Raw genomic sequence first — 17,067 nt, forward strand, 5'->3', positions numbered from 1 at the left:
TCATATCATAACTAGGTTTGGTGTCCCACAAGCAATCATTACTGACCATGGGAGCCATTTTCGAAACGTCATGATGACTGAGCTTACAAGCCAGCTTGGTTTGCGCCACGATAGCTCTACTCCTTATTATCCGCAAGCCAACGGTTTGGTTGAGTCAATCAACAAAGTTCTAGTCATCATGATTCGACGGATCATTGGTATCCATCGAACGAATTGGCATAACATGTTATTTTCGGCGCTATGGGCATATCGAACTTCAGTGAAAAATTCAACAGGTTTCACCCCTTTCCAGCTAGTTTATGGCTTAGAAGCTGTGTTACCTATTGAATGCGAAATCCCATCACTTCAAATGGCTGTCGAATTACTTCCAGCTACTTCCGAAGAGGAGAAACGGTTATTATACTTGGCTAAATTAGATGAGACTCGACGTGACGCTACTTTAGCTATCGAGACTCACGCGAAACGAATGAAAGCTCAGTACGATAAAAATGTAACCCCTCGAAGTTTTTCGGAAGGAGACCTAGTACTATTATATGATCAAGCTAACGATAAGCTAGGTGCCGGAAAATTCGTTCCCATGTGGCATGGGCCCTACATTGTAAAGCGAAAGCTAGCAAAAGGGGCTTATGAGTTAGTTGATTTTGATGGGGACTCTTTGGGTAAACCCAGAAATGGACTTTACCTAAAGAGGTATTATGCTTAAAATGATGGGTATGGAGAAATTTTTAGATAGGTTAGATTTTCTTTCTAGCTAGCAAGTGTGTTAGTTTAGTCAGTGTGCTTAGCTTAGCAAGTGTGGTTTTTCGTCATTATTCTGGCTTATCTTGGTTTTACTCTTGATATTGTAGATGTCGACGCCTCTCCAAACATACATTGGATTTGCTGATGGTGCTTGTCGTAATACACGGAATATCTCTTCCGCAGCTTGGGTTATCTATTCGCCCTCTGACGAGTTAGTTTCTATGCATGGGGTAAGCCTCGGTCAAACAACGAATAACATTGCAGAATACAGTGCAGTGGTTGAATTATTATCCGAATCTATTTCATTTGGAATTCGACGTTTGATAGTGAGGTTAGATTCTGAACTTGTTGTATTACAGCTTAATAGAGTTTATGCCATTAGAAATCCTGTGTTATTAAGGTTGTTTTTGAGAGTGCGTCTCTTGGAACGTGAATTTGATTACATTGAATATCAACATATTCCAAGGTCTTTGAATACATTAGCAGATGCAATTGCTTCTCGAATGTTGGACAGACATTTACAATAATCATGCAAGTAAATTTAAAAACATTTCATCACATATGTTAAACAAGATAAGCCGGTAATAGTGATATATATAGATAGAAGTGTGTCAAAAAATATATACATCGTCTTCGATCATAGGTTTAAAACACCTTATGATCGGCAAAATGATAGTACAAAAGTCAAAAATGTCACATGTGACTACAAAAGTGACTAGTCAATCACTGGTGGTGCTCTCTGTACGACACCACTGCGCGGGCTACCTTACGCAAAAATCTCCTAAACGGTCCAGGGACCGCGACTACGAAGCGCTGAAGCCTGATAGGAATGTCGTCCATAGTAGTCTCAGGTATATCTGCCGTGAGACGCTCTAGATCATGCTCCAACTCAGCTAGTACTTCTGCTGTCGCATCCTGTGGGGCCGGTACCGGTGCAGCTGGATGTAGTCTATCATAAGGCCGGAGGTTGGCTGGACGCTGTGGACCAACATCTGCATTTTGAAAGATTTACTATTAGTTTTGAGACGATATATATAAAAAATACAAAAAATACATAACTAGAAAACTTGTGAAAATAAAAAGTACCTCTGTCGTCCCATTGTTCTCCCTGTGGAAGAACCATGTCCGGATCACCTCTGAAATCCATTCCGGCATACGGAAAGTCCTGTATCACAAAAAGCTGGCCCTCTAACCAGTCAAAATAACTATCTGAGAATCGAACTACTGTCGCGCCCTCGTCAGGATGCCGGGCCATCACCGCAACCCATCGTATCAGCTTTGGCTGCTGAGGACCCAAGATATCAACAGTGAGTTGCTGAGGGATCAGCATTGGAATTCTCTCCAAGGCAAAGCTCACGACTATAGGCCCATATCCAAAAGTCTTTAGTCGTCCGTTCTTTGCCTTGGTCAGTTGGCTCTTCATATGAGCCGACACAGCTTCACACCAGTTGAAAATGGTGCCTTGGTAACAGTCAATTGCCATCCGCATTTGGGATCCGGAAGCAATGTGTAAAGCGGCCGCGCCGCAAATTCTGGTAACCGTGAACGCTATGACTTTGAGTTCCGGTAGAGTGATGTGTTTTATCTCTATGCCTTTTGAATGGTGAGCCCCAGGTGTGCACCAATTCTCGCGGAGACTATCAAGGGATTGGCCACCCGGCCTAGTCCCCGCAAGACTGAGTTGCTCACCTCTGTTTGGCAAGCCAGTGAGAAAGTATACATCCGAGGGCTCTATCTCGAGCTGGTGCCCTCCTATGTAAAAGCATTGTTCTTGTACGTTCCATCGCTCAACCAGCCATTCCAAGAATCTTACCTGGCCCCTCATGCCCGGTATGGTCCAATATTTGTATAATCCGCATGCTCTTAGGGCATCCAGGGAAGGTTGATGATTTATTGCAGCTTCATCTTCCTCTACATGCTCTCTTTCTCTCCAGTCTAACATGATTAATGCCCTGCATATCAAAAATAGCAATTAGAAATTAATTTGGGAATTTTTGGTGGTTTTTTGAGAGAGTTGGGGTTTTGAAATGCGCGTTTCTCGGAGGACGCACCCCGGCTTTGTAGCACAGGGCGCCCGGACGCAGCTGGCCTGAAGGCGGGCTGCGTCTTCCGACCATTTTCCCGTATGAGAAAAAGTCGGGGGACGCAGGTCACCCGAAGGGCACCTGCGTCCGCCGAGAGGCGCATTCCAAAACCAAAACCCCCCCCAAAAATGAAACTAAAACCTAAAAATTGATTCTAAACGGATAGAAATGCAGAGTAGGATGTGTAAAATACCTGGATGAGACGGCGTTCGATTCCAACGGTCAGATTTTCCGCAGCAACCACGGGAAGTTTCTTGTCAAAAGCTCCTTTTTCAACCTCAACAGTGAAACGGTAAAAATGACATGGTAAAAGGTCTTTTTATAGGTTTTTTGGATGAATTAGTTCATTTTTTACCATGAAAAGATGTTTTTGAATGTATTTTTGCCTATTTTAAACAGGTATGAGTAATGTGTCGCTTTTGTGCAGGACAAAGGGATTTCGAGGGAAATTGTAATTTTTCACAAACAAAATTTCAGAGTCATCTTTTAAGCCCTTTTCTGACTCCTAAAACATGAAAAGATCGCCGAGTGTTTCTTTTTCACTCGTTAAAACGGAATTAAAAGACGGTCCCCTTTTAGCTCTTTTCTGACCGCAAAATCAGGAAAAGATTGCCGGGTTTTTGTCGTTTCGAACTCGATAAGGAAATAAAACGACGTGTCCTTGATCGCTTTTTACTTTTCAGGTTAACGACACTATTATGAAAGTACTCCTTGGTCGCAAGATCAAGCGGTTCCCCCAGGTATTATTTTATACTTTTTCGGGCTTGAGGGACACAAATATACGAAAAAGTTCAACGTGGAGTCTCCTTTAGTTTTTTCAGACTCTCTAAAATTGAAAAACGCCGAGTTTCTCCTATACTGGGCTCGTTAAACTTTTACAGTAGAGGACCTGTTCAATTACAAACAGGAACGAACCACTCCTTCCTAGGGTTCGAATTTAAACTAGGTTGGACTCGTCCGAAGGATGAGCTTATAATCAAGCATATGTTATCCTCCTCAAGCTTGTTAAAAATAAAGAGGTACTTGCCAGAAATGGTGGGGGAAAAAAGAGAAGAATGAACCTATTTGTCACCTTTTGTCTCAGAAGAAACTTTATTACCGCTCTTGAACACGACACTTTTCATTCACCTGGGTTGGGAAATCTTTTACCTCACAGTTGACCAAATCACTTTGAAAGTCTTTAACCGGGTTTCAGGGGTTAACTTTGAGTTATTCGTCACCAAGCCATCTGTTGTGTCGTTATGTGTTCAAGAGGTCTGCAAGAAAAAACTTTCATCTGCAAAATACTTGTCATCCATTTGACCATCCCTGAGTCAGTCCTTACAGCAACATTTCTTCAACTTGAACAATGATTTCGTGTTGCGGGCTTGCCTGCAACGGGTCGCTTTCTATCGACATCGACACATTATCTAGAAAGATGACTTAGGAATCGACAGTACCTTGAAGTCTGCATGCATCAATGGCAGGTTTCTCGCCTTTGACGTCAGTTTACATCATTGACTTTCGATCAAAGGATTCCGTGAAGTGTTCGACATCAAAACATCTATTCACATTTCACGGGTTGTGCTTGGTACTTTGAGAACCATTGACATTACTGGTGGTTTCTCTCACGCTTGTTAACAGTTTACATCATCGACTGGTAATCAAGTGGTTTCTAACATGTTCGACATCGAATCATTTAATCACATGGCTAGAATCGTACCAATTCGGGAAGTAGAAGTGAAGACCCTGGATCTAGTTTCTACCATCCAGGCTGCGAGGAGTTTTGTATTCATTATCTATGTAGACTAATCATAAACAGATGGCTGCGTCCATACTGTGTCTACAAAAGTCTATAAAAATGATGTACTGCAAGATCATTCCTGTATCAGAATAGTTAGTCCATTAGTTAAAGTTTTGAATCTGAGTATGGGAATGCCTACCTCAGTGATGATATAATCTTATCCATGTATTTTGTGTTGAAAATTGCAGGTTCCAACCAGGCCATCCACAAGGCAATCCTTGAAATGATAAAGCGCTTCACCCTTCCTAGAATTACAAAACCCTATTCTATTCCAGGCTTCGCACTTTAGGGGGCAATCTGTTACACTAAAAAATGTCACCTTGACTACTTACAGTTAGTATGGCTCAAATCAACAGTCATGCTACCCTCTTAGGCAAGTCTCATGCCTCTGTTATCCATCTCAAACTCAAAGAAGAGAGAAAGTCTTGTAAAAACTATGTTTATCTCTGGGGTCGCAGGTTCTCTCTAGCCTTACCTGCGGGGACGCTGACCATGTTCACAAAATCTGCGTCCATGGACGCTCTGTATGTTAAGGGACAGGTGCGTCCCTCTGTAAAAGGCAAAATGCGCGAGTTTTATCTTGAAAAAGTTACTTGTGGTTACTTCTAGAACATTCTAGAGGTCGGTTTGATGAAATGGATGCGCCTCCAGTTGGTTCATGTATCTCTATTAAGGGGGAACTTATCCCATCAATAAGGGAGCTATCCCACCCATAGAGGGGGATGATCCCATTGATAGTGGACCTGAATAACCTCTTTACAGCACTATAAATAAAGGCATTGAGCCAGAAGGAGAGGAGGTTGGAGCTATACATTTTCTTTGGGTAAATGCTGCAGGATTTAGGTCTTCCATTAGAGCCTTTGTGAGGAGAGATTGTCTTCACTTGATTCTACTTGGGAGAGGGTGAGCTTTGTCAAAGTAGAGGAAAACCCTTGATGGACCCTGGGAGGAACTTGCACAACACCAAGGCCAGGTTGTAAGAGTTTCTTTGTTTCGTTATTAATACAAACTGGTTTATTTTTCTCAATAGCTTGTGTTAATGAGTTATTTCATGTGTTCCTTGGTCTGCATGTTGAATATATGTTTTATTATATGAAATGCAAGTGCTTGGTAATTGTTTGATTGTTTGTGGTTGCAGGAATTGACTTGAAGGAGGAGCTCATCCGGATCGTCAAGAACGGACTTCAACAACAGCGTTTTGGAATAAGGTAAGCCTAAACACTTGTAGTTTTCATGTTGTAAAAGGTGTATTTAGAGAAAGATCACTCCATTTTGTCTTGTTTGTCATTAGAATGTCTTAGACTTCTAGGAAGGTCAGTCGTGTCCGCACCCTTGACAGATTCCGTGTGACAGGATGTAATCCAACAATTTGGAGATTGGATTCACTCCCTCGATGTTAATGTCCTCCGTGCCCTCTTCCACCTCCAAATCCACCACTTTCCCCTTCTCTTTCGCATTAATTTTTTCCTTCCTTTGGGCCTGGGTAGCTACATGCTTCCTCAGTGATTCACGCACCAGTATGGGCTTCTTTTGTTTATCTTTCTTTGGTTTAGGGACCTCCCTCACCAGCGTAGGCTTTGCCCTAGGTGACCTCGGTGTCATAGGCACTGCAGCTGGAACCTCCATGCTCATTACCTCTGGGGAAACTCCCTTAGAGGAGATAGTTCCTCTAGTGCTAGCGGTTTCAATGGGACCTGGTTCTAACATGATGTCAATAATGAGTTTTCGATCTAACTCAGGAAACTTGTCAAATGCAGGGCTCGTGATCAGAGCTTCGAAATAATCGCGATTCATGCGCACTAGACAACACAACACATAAATTCTAAGGATGCAAAGTGTTTTTCGTTGGATGGCCACGCATAATTAATAGGCGAATTTGAATTGAAATTCAACTGTTCCCCCCAAAATTTAGTTATAAACATTGATTTGGTGGCAAATCTCCAAAGATTTCAGCCTTAAATGCCTTAAATGCCATCCCCTGCTCCTCTTAACCGTCTCTTGGCAGTCAAATCATGAATAATGATTGTAATGGTTACTTTCTATCTGCGTTGTGTGGTATCTCCCCCTATAACGCAACTCCCTTTGTGCTTCCTCTAGTACTATGGCGTCATTCATTTTCACACAGGCCCTCTTTCACACAGTTCTTCAACCCGGGAACAACTGCCTAGAGCGCTAATACTATGCTACCATCATGTATTGATTGGGCCAGATCCTTGGTGTATGGCTTCAATTAGCTTCCATTTACTCTTCTTGGAAATGGGTCTCCATTTAACTTCATGAGCTGAACTGCTCCACCATCTATAATTTCTTTGATAACATATGGCCCCAGCCAATGCATCTGAAATTTTCCTGGAAACTTATCAAACTTACTGTCATATAATAAAACTAAATCATTTAACTTGAAGGTGCACAGTTTGATGTGCCATTCGTGCCAAGCTTTTTTACGTCCCTTCTGAACCTGCTGATGGAATCCAGCCAAAAACCTATCTTCCTCAAGCTTTGTTAGTTGCCCGAGCCTTTCTTCTAAGGCCCCGTGGTCTGCCATTCCTATGAAGGCCACTATACATAGACTAGGCACAATGTACTCCATAAGCATCATAGCTTCTATGCCATAGACTAACCTAAAAGGTGTTTGACCAGTAAGCTTCTTACAGGTAGTTTTGTAAGCCCATAACACTGCTGGTATGTGCACGTCCCAATCATTTTGCTGCATGTTGCAAACCTTTGTCAGCGCATTCTCCAATATCTTATTAAAAGCCTAAACCGTTCCATTGGCCTGAGGATGGTATGGCGTACTCTTCTAATGGTAAACTTGGAACTCCTCTGTTAGCGCACTGATTGTTTCATTGAGAAAATGCATACTGCGGTCACTCATCAAAACCTTTGGGCAACCAAACCTAGTCAACACATATTTGAATACAAATTTCATTGTTTTTGCCCCTATACATGCTTTCAAAGGTTTTGCCTCCGCCTATTTGGTGAAATATTCGGTCACGGTTATGATATACCATGCACCTGTTTTCTTTCCTGGGGGCTGAATCGGTCCTACAAAATCAATTGCCCACTTCTCAAATGGTTGCAATGACACTTGTGGATTCAAAGGCATCTCATCCCTCCGCGATGGCCTTCTTGTCCTCTGACATGCATCGCATGCCCTACAATATGCTTTGGAATCCTTATGCAGCATCGGCCACCACAACCCAACGCACAAAATATTCTATGCTGTTTCTTTTCCTGCATAATGCCCTCCCGCAACTCCTCCATGAGCTTCAGCGAGGATACCATCTCTTTCAAATTCAGGCACATAGCATCGAACTATTTCATCTGATCCCATCTTATATAAATGGCTTGCAATTACAGAAAAGTCTACCGTGCACACCACTAATTCTTTTTTTTGTTGACTCGTGTATCCCTATGGAGCCATCCCTGTGGTTAGAAAGTGGATAATGTCGGCAAAGTGATTATCCGCTATGCATACCACGATGAGCTATGCATCAGGAAAGCCTTCCTCCAAATTGGTAGGATCCTCTCCTATTTCAATGTGCGACAGATGGTCTAGCCCCATATTCAACCTTCCTGGCTTCACAATTACTTCGAAATCGCACTCCTGAAACAACAACAGCCATTTGCATATTTCCCTCCCAACACAAGCTTATTGACTAAATATTTCAATGTAGAATGGTCTGTGTACATCTTAAAATGACCACCTAGCAAGTAATGTTTGAACTTCTAGAGCGCGTACACCATAGCCAAGCCTTCGCACTCTGTCGTCGAATAGTTCTTTTAAGCCTTAGACAACTTCCTTCTTGCAAACGCTATAGGGTGATCCAATTCTCCTTCACCGGCCTATGTCGGCACTGCTCCTAGTGCAATACATGAGGCATGTACATGCACATGGAACTCCTTCTTCCAATCCGGGAAGACTAAGATCGATTTGGTGACCATTTTCTCCTTCTGTACATCCAGGTTGCGCTGACATTCTTCATCCCAATAGAAGGTATCATCCTTCTTCATTAGCTTTTCCATATGCACGGTAATCTGAGCATAAATTGTGATGAACTTACGATAATATCCGATATGTCTAGGGTTACGCATAACTGTTTAACACTCCTTGGCACTTCCAAATTGATTATCACCGCGATCTTAGCAGGGTCCACCATAAGTCGTTGCCTGCATACCACATGACCTAACTAGATCCCAAAAGGGACACAAAACAAGCATTTCTTTAGGTTTAGCACAATTTGATACCTTTGGCATGTATCCAAAATTAAGCGCAGACTGCCTACATGGTGCTTAACTAGCCCAAACATGGTCCAGTCATCAAAATAAACCTCCAAGAACTTGTGAATGAACTCCTTGAACGCCGCGATGACCACACGCGAGAAGATCGTCAATGCATTCTTAAGTCCAAAAGGCATCACTGTATACTTAAAACATCCCCACTCTGTTGCAAAGGTGGTCTTACTCCTATCTTCTGGTGCGATATTTATCTGATGGTATCCAAAGAACCCATCAGTGAATGAATAGGCCTCCTTCTTGGCAACATTATCCAGTACTTCATCTGTGAACGGAGTTGGAAAAGGATCATGAACGCAAGCATCATTTAGTTTCCTGAGATCTACGTAAATCCTTATTTCATCCTTCTGCTTCTTTTCCTGAACGACCATTGGACACACCCAATCAGATTCCTCCACTGATTCAATAATACCCGCTGCAAGCATCTCTTCCAACTCCAAGAGGAAATATTCCTTGTATTTGGGATTAAGGCGATATAACCTCTGCTTAACAGGCTTCGTGTCTGGTTTCAAGGTTATATTCATCACTCCCAAATTGCCTATGATGCTTTTTAAGTCCAAAAATTTTGTGGGAAATAAATCTTGATATTCGCAAAGCAAATGAACGACTTTATCCACCGTAGCGTCATCTGAGTGGTCCCCTATCTTCACAAACTTCGATTCCGCTTCTTCACCAATGTTTACTTGCTTAGTTTTTAGTGGCGCAGTTATGTTGGGGTTCTCTATTTGTAGTCCCTCTACTTCACGATGGCCTTCTGCTTCAGGGATGTTAACATTCTAGCAGATGGCATAGCTGGGTGCTCCAATCCGGTTGAATCAATTCTAAGGGATCATACGAAATTCTGAAGATTGCTGCCTTAACCTCTTGCAGTGCTTCATCAATAATTTCGAATCCATATTCAAAACTAAATATCCTCACAAACCCTTCTCTTAAAATATCCCATTCCGCGGTGCCATGGCAGAGCTCCGTCTCTAAATACCAGTTCATGGGGATGATGTCCAAAGTGTGATAGAAAATATGCACCCATTCTGGCTATGGCTCCTTTCCATAAACCTTAGTCCACTTTTCCAAATGATCATGTAGATCATTTCTCCCATCATTATTCTCAGTCAACCATACCTTGGGGCGACCAAATCACATCCACATCATCCTCCTATAATCACGCCATTCTTCAAAATTGTCTTTATGCATACCCCACCACTGTGTAGGTGTAGCGCACAACACCAAATCCAACGCTTGGAAGCGATGCTTCTTAGGCACTTCCCTTTCAAATGCATCTATAAATTTATCTACATCAGTTAGACCATCATAATAAGGCAAACTTCTTACCTCGGATGATACACAACGCAATGATTTAGTCATCATATTACATCGCAACGTAGATACTTTGTGTAATCTATTCTGCCAGTGCTCCAATTCTTCGTCTGAATCTGACATACAGGAGCTTTCACAGTCCCATGCAATTCATCCATCGGCTATCGGATTAACCCAATCTTGGTCTCATGCTGTTATCTTATAGATCTGGTCCAAATCATCGTCACTTTCCTCATAGTCACGGACCGGTTCAATATAGCACGGTCCTTTTGCAGGTTCCAATGGTACTACCACGCGGAGCATTTTCCTTTCGAACGACATTGTCCGCTTCTTCAAATTGATGACCTCATTCATGTCGATAGCCTAATCAATTCCCAAGAGCATGGGATATGGATTGTTGCCATCAACAATCTCTATTACTTCAAAGCCAGCCAACGCGCTTGCACCTTCTATATCTACAGTTACTCCATGAAATCTCCCCATAGGGATAATCTTCTGTTGATCTGCCAATTATTAATTGAATCAGAGACCACTGCAGCGCATGCCTCCCCATCTTTTCCCAAGTCTATTTAGGAAAAATATTCGCTTCTGACCCTAGATCCAAAATAACTTGATCCATATCGTATTCTCCTATTTGGCGCAGTGAGCCTCATCTTGCATCCTATTCTTGTTTTATGCCTACCGATATTTCTGACCACGTGGTTCCCATCAGAATAATTATCCCTACCAGCACATTTATTTATCAACTCCGATAATCCTTTCACAAACTTGTTATCGTGCAACAGTTTCAGCAAGTCTCCAAGAAAGTAGTAAGCATGGAGGGGTCAGCTTCTTTAGATAGCCTATCCTAACTTCCTGAGGTAGAGGCTTCAATGAAGCTTTTCTTTTCTTCCATGAATGTCTCCTTTGCAAGCTCCAGATCAAACCAAACTTCTTTTTTTGAAGCCTTGCAGACCCATCCACCTTCTTCAGGTTGTTTTCCCTTATCGTCACACCACTTCGCAACATGATAATGACATTGGGATCCTCTTCGTGAGGTTTTGCCCTCATCATCTCAGGTTCTGGGTAGGTTGCTGAGGTTGCACCTTCTTCTTCTGCATTTTAGCTATCAATATAAGGCATTCTTATATCACGTGGTCAAACTGAGTATAATACTGGCATGACAAGTGTGTCTCACTTGTACACTCCCGTGCATAGTGTCTTGGCACTCCGCAATTATAGCAAATAACTTGTCCTCTACCTCTACCAGGTCCTCCTCCTCCTCGACCCTATCCGCATCCTTGATATCCTCCACACTCTCCCCCAGCGCCTTGATCCTGAGGCCGAGTTTATGTTTTCATCTGATACGCAGGCGTTCTTTCCATCATTAATTCATAGCTACGATAGATATGTTCATCATGGCATACCGATTTATAGAATTTGTAGAATAACTGTTGCGGTGTTTGTAAAATGGTTTTTAGTAAGTGACAATTGTCTGTTACATGTTTTCCTACTACTTGATAGATAACACACCATAGCACAGGCCCTGTACTTTCTCTTGATGGACTTCCTACCTCAGAGTCATGGTCCCTCCTCCTTCCACATAATTCGTGAAAACAGGGAAATGATCCTTATCATGCCCCTGGTTCTTACACTTGAGGCACCAAAATTCTTCACGCACTTCCAGCTGAGCCGCTTTTTCCTTCTTCAAGCTCTGAAACTCTAAGTAGAGGTTCTGCAACTCCGCATGAATCTGTTGAACTCCCAACATCACATCCTAGATAGGCGTCTCATGTAATCTCATTGTGATCTCCAACGCTTCTGGCTGCTTTCCTATCTTTCGCTGTGACAAAGCAATCCTTAAGTGAGGTAGGAGCGCGGCTATAAACTAGTCGTGGTGCTGACTATCTGTGAGATTCATATTGGCTTCATGGATTCTGTACTTCAGTCTCTGATCCATCTCCCAGGGTGTTTCACCGATCCTCATTGTGATTTCCTTGAACTCCACTACTGACTGTGTTTCAGAATTAGGCCTACCAAATTTTTTGTTCAGAGCAGTCTGAGTGTCCGCTAATGACGCCAACGGGTTATCAGTGTAGTACTTAATGTACCATGTCAATGCGTGATCTTGTAGAGCAGAAACCAATTGCACTTTCTTCATATGATCATCTGTAATATTTTGTGTTGTCCACACAACCTTCACAGCGAACCAAAACTGGTTTGGGTCGTCCATTTCCAAGCCCTTGAAAATAGGCAATTTCATCGTATTTGACATATTGAACAGTGGTGGAGGTGGTGGTGGTGTGGGTGAAGGTGTATGCTATGGAGGTGAAGGTGGAGGTGGTGTGGACGGATGAGGTATTCATGGAAACCCTTGCCTTATTAACTGGACAACGCTCTGTGGTGAAACATGTGCTGCTCCCTCATTGTCATTTAGAGGAGGCCCAATCAGTGGGCTATATTCAGGGCCTGTTCTCCCTCTATCCATGAAGAACTTTCCACTTCCCATAGCTCCAAACATCAAGGTAATGGCATAAACCTCTTTTCACACAAGAGCATCTTAATCCAAGTATTCAAATATCTCAAATACTTACCTCGCGGTCCCTTGAAAAAGCGTCGCTCTGCTTCGTTGTAGCTGATTGAGGTGTCGACCGCAAATTCTATCATGAATCCTCCTATGACTCGATCAAGCTAGTGACCGACAGCGCGTGCGAGTTTATCTTCAGAAGCTTCCAATCTCCGTACTAGCTCTTGGTTCCACACTATTGGACCTTTAAGCCTCCGCCTTCGTTGGTCGTCTGACAACTTAGCGATCCACTCGTATAGTTCGATCGAGAAGGTGCAAAAGAAGATCTTGTGTAGTTCTCTGAATAGATATCTGTCCAATCACTGTTCTTTCGTCAGGTGTGGGTTTTTGTTTTCTTGTGTCGCAAATTCATGGATCTTTCTATCCAATCACTCCTCAATTTATTTCTTGGCCGGATTCCAGTTATGCGACACCACACATCTCTTTATGCAGATCCCGGTCCCGGAAACGGAACCATTTTTTGGCTTAGTGGGTCCTCACCCAGGTTTAGAGTTAGTTTTTCCAAACAAATCCCTACACTACTAGCCGTTTCGGCATCAATTCATGAAGCGTGAATTGAAGTGTCATCGGAAGCAGTATGGGGGGATGCTGGAACCAAATTTCTGCACCCAGAGATGAGCGTGATGTCATTTTATTCCCTAGATCTACCTTCACATAGATCGATAAGATTTTAGGGCTTATCAATATAACTCCCCTTAATCAACTTCTATACCTCCGCGAATGTTTATGATCATTGTCTTTTGCGGACCCTGAATAGGTAAATTCACTACTTATGCACACCAAATATTACGTACAACCTAGTAATTACTCAGGTTAGCTTAAGTGTTCAATAAATTCAACATATATCAAGATAATATTCACATAAATAGTTAACAGTAATTGCATTCATATAACAGTATAATTCATGTAAAGTTGTGCATCAATACATCATTATCTCATAAACCCATTATAACATAAGGCGCATTCATATAAACATAAGTAAAGAGATAAACACAAGTATTTCTGCAATAATCTTCTTTATTAATACTCAGTTATTCTTACATACTCAAGACCTCCTTGCGCACTTAGCTGCAGGGTCCATGCACTCAACTGCAGACTCTACTCTAGGCCTCTGCGCACACAGTTGCAGAGCCTCTCTTCTTACTCTTCTTTGCTAACTCAGATTTCTCACATAGACCAAAACATTACTCCATGACCATGATGCCTTGGACTCTCTAAGACACACCTATTTATACAATCTAATGGTTCGCGGACCATGGATAGGTCTTCAAAAGGCGACTCAACTTACATAAAAGAAGGGTAAAACCCTTTATGACACTTTAACTATCTATGTGCTCCGCAACCATAACTTGCTGAGAATTTACATATTTATACAACAAAACTTGGGCTTTTTCCCCAAAATTTACCCTAGGGGACCCCATCCCAAAAATAAGAAAAGAGAGAATTAGAAGAAGAGTAAAATAGGAAGCAAGATGAGTTGCTCAGGAAGCAATAGGAAGAAGTAGAGGAAAGAAGGAAAATAGAGGAGGAACAACAAAGGCAATCATAGGAGGAAGAAAGAACACAAATATTAGAGGAATAACAATTGACTCAAGAGATAGAGGAAGAGTTGGAGGAAGATGACACCATCAAGCTCAATGATGATGAACCAGGTTCTCCAGAAGAACCTCATGTTATAGATGGTCTTCTCCCATTTGGTGAAATGGGAATAACACCTCCACTAGAAGACAAAGTCATGGATGTATGCAATGTCACGTTTGATCAGCTCAAGAAGAGGATCATGCAACAAAGGAAAAGATACTTCCCAAACGATCCTCATAATCTAGTCTCAGTATCTATAAAAAAGGTGATAAATGCCAGCACCATAAGGAATCCCAGGGAAATCATGGTGGCGAATGTTGATTTTTCTACAACAGTGTATTAAAAGTCTGAATATCTATTGAATGAGAATGCACAATTAAGGTTATAGCTAGCTATAGTGAAGAAACAATTGAAATACCTTGTTCTGGATAATCAACAGTTATCTTGGCACAAATTAAATACAATGGAATGGAAGTTAACCATGCAGCAATAACTAGGGCTAATGGAGGATACCATGGCACAATTATATGATGAAATGCTACTTCTACAACAAGTAGTGGCTCCTCTCGTTGGCATTTAGAAGAAAGCACAAGAAGTCTTGAAGCTTCTGAAAGTAGCAAGCAAAGTAGTTGATCAACTTCAGGAATGGGCTGCCAAATGTATGAATTTTCTGCCACTTTTGGTTACAAGGGACAAGATTTCCAATAAAATAGACCGAGTACAACTGAGACTCTACTATTAGAATTACAATCATCTTGGAGAACAAGCAAGTAACACTATTTCCACTTATAGTCGTCTGCACAATGGTTTCGAGTCTCTAGCACAAAAACATGGGATGCCTTCAGTAGGATCACTTGAAGAAATAAGAGGCAGGGAAATAATCTTTCAGGAAATCAGATAATACATAGAGCATATAAAAAAAGCATAAGAACAATAAGGTTTGGAGATCACCAAGGACGTTATTCTAAAATATTCCATCACACCACTCAAATCTCACATGAAACTCTCATGGCTATGGAATAATTTACAATCAAGCTCCAAGACTATATTGACAGAAGCACTGGAGGTGGAGATGTGATATGCAACGGACTTGTCGGTTTGGGTCAAAGTCATCTCTATGGAGTTCAAAACATGACACACATATATCACGAATGAGATCCATGAGGAAGAAAGTGATTTATCAATTTGATAAAACTTTGTCCTATTAGCAATTTTGTCTCATATAGCCACCATCTCATATGTAATTTTCCTTTTGTAATAAGTTGTATGTAATCAAGTCTAAGAGACACATGTGTAATGTGAATAGCCACATATGGAATGTAAAGAGTCATGTATAGAATATGATAAGTCATAGGAGTTGAAGATTCATGAGGAAGCTCAAAGGTCATTATCATTAGTTATAAATATCTCCTCATAACTCAAGCTAAGGGCTTGGATTGTTGGAGTCTTGTCTTGGATTCTATTGTTGTGCATAGGAGATAGGTCATTCTTTGGAGAAGAAAGTTGTGGCTTCATGTTCCACTATTGGATGTAGTGTTGCATCTATGTAACAATGTACTCATGATATTTCATTCATAATCATAAGCTCTATGAGCCAACACTTATTCATGCATGTATCATGGATATAGTAGGACTATTCTTGTTATTTTTGCGGTATATGTCAGTTTAATTACATACAAGCCTTTCTATTCGCTCCCAGGTTTCCCTTAGGATAGTAATATTAATTTCCTAACTGGAGGCTCGTTTCCATTTACCAGATGTGGAAGTTCCCTATGCATATTACGTTTGGTGTAACACAAAGTTTACATACTTGTTTCCCCAAAGAGGTGTTGTGATATCTTGTGTATGTTTTGTAACCAAGGCACATATTTGAAACCTTTCCAGTGGTGGCCATACCATACAATTAGATGGGACTCCTACACTAAACAATGTGAGGTCTAGTTGGGACTTCACATCAAGGAGACTCCCTTACATGTTGGTGACATCTAGCATCGTCAAAAAAATTGTGGTAGAAGGAGGGCCAAATAAAAGGTTCATCCTATGAATTCTATTTGATTCTCTTACGTTTAATGGATTCATAATCCCAAGGCGTTTTTCTGAAGCTTTAGATCTTTCAATCCTTGCTGATTTTTTACATAACTTTTCTCATTTAAAATTTGATGGAAAGGGTACAACAACCATCCTTGATTACATAATTGAGTTTGTTCAATTTTGTTTCTCAAGTGGTGAGTATTTTGAAGAAATCTTCTCAAGGTTGTTTACCCTTACATTGGATAGTCATGCTAAGAAATGGTGTTATTCTTTACCCACTGCTTCTATTTCATATTTTAAGAAATTGGTTAATGATATTTGTCACTTTTTCAACAAATATGAATATCAAGATGTTCTTAATGAAATCGATTAGCTCAGAATGGAATCGAATGAATTTCTTGAACATTTTGCTGATAGATTCCTTCGTCTTTGCTATGAATTTTTAGATGAGGACATGGATTGGAAATTTTTGGATGAAAAGTTTTGTTTCTTAGTCAGGATTTCAAGGAAATATTTTGAATTTGATTTGTCATGTCCTCCCATTCGAAAAGAACCTCAACATCTTGAAGACGAATCTGATATTCCTTTTGTTCTGTGTCCCCCTCCTTTTGATGTTCCATGTTTTCAACCCAAATAGATTAGTAAAACAGAAGATCAATTTGCTGATGAGG

This window comes from Pinus tabuliformis, chromosome Q (assembly GCF_031772625.1).
Source record: "Pinus tabuliformis cultivar Carrire ecotype Pingquan chromosome Q, CPIR1, whole genome shotgun sequence".
Lineage (NCBI taxonomy): Eukaryota > Viridiplantae > Streptophyta > Pinopsida > Pinales > Pinaceae > Pinus > Pinus tabuliformis.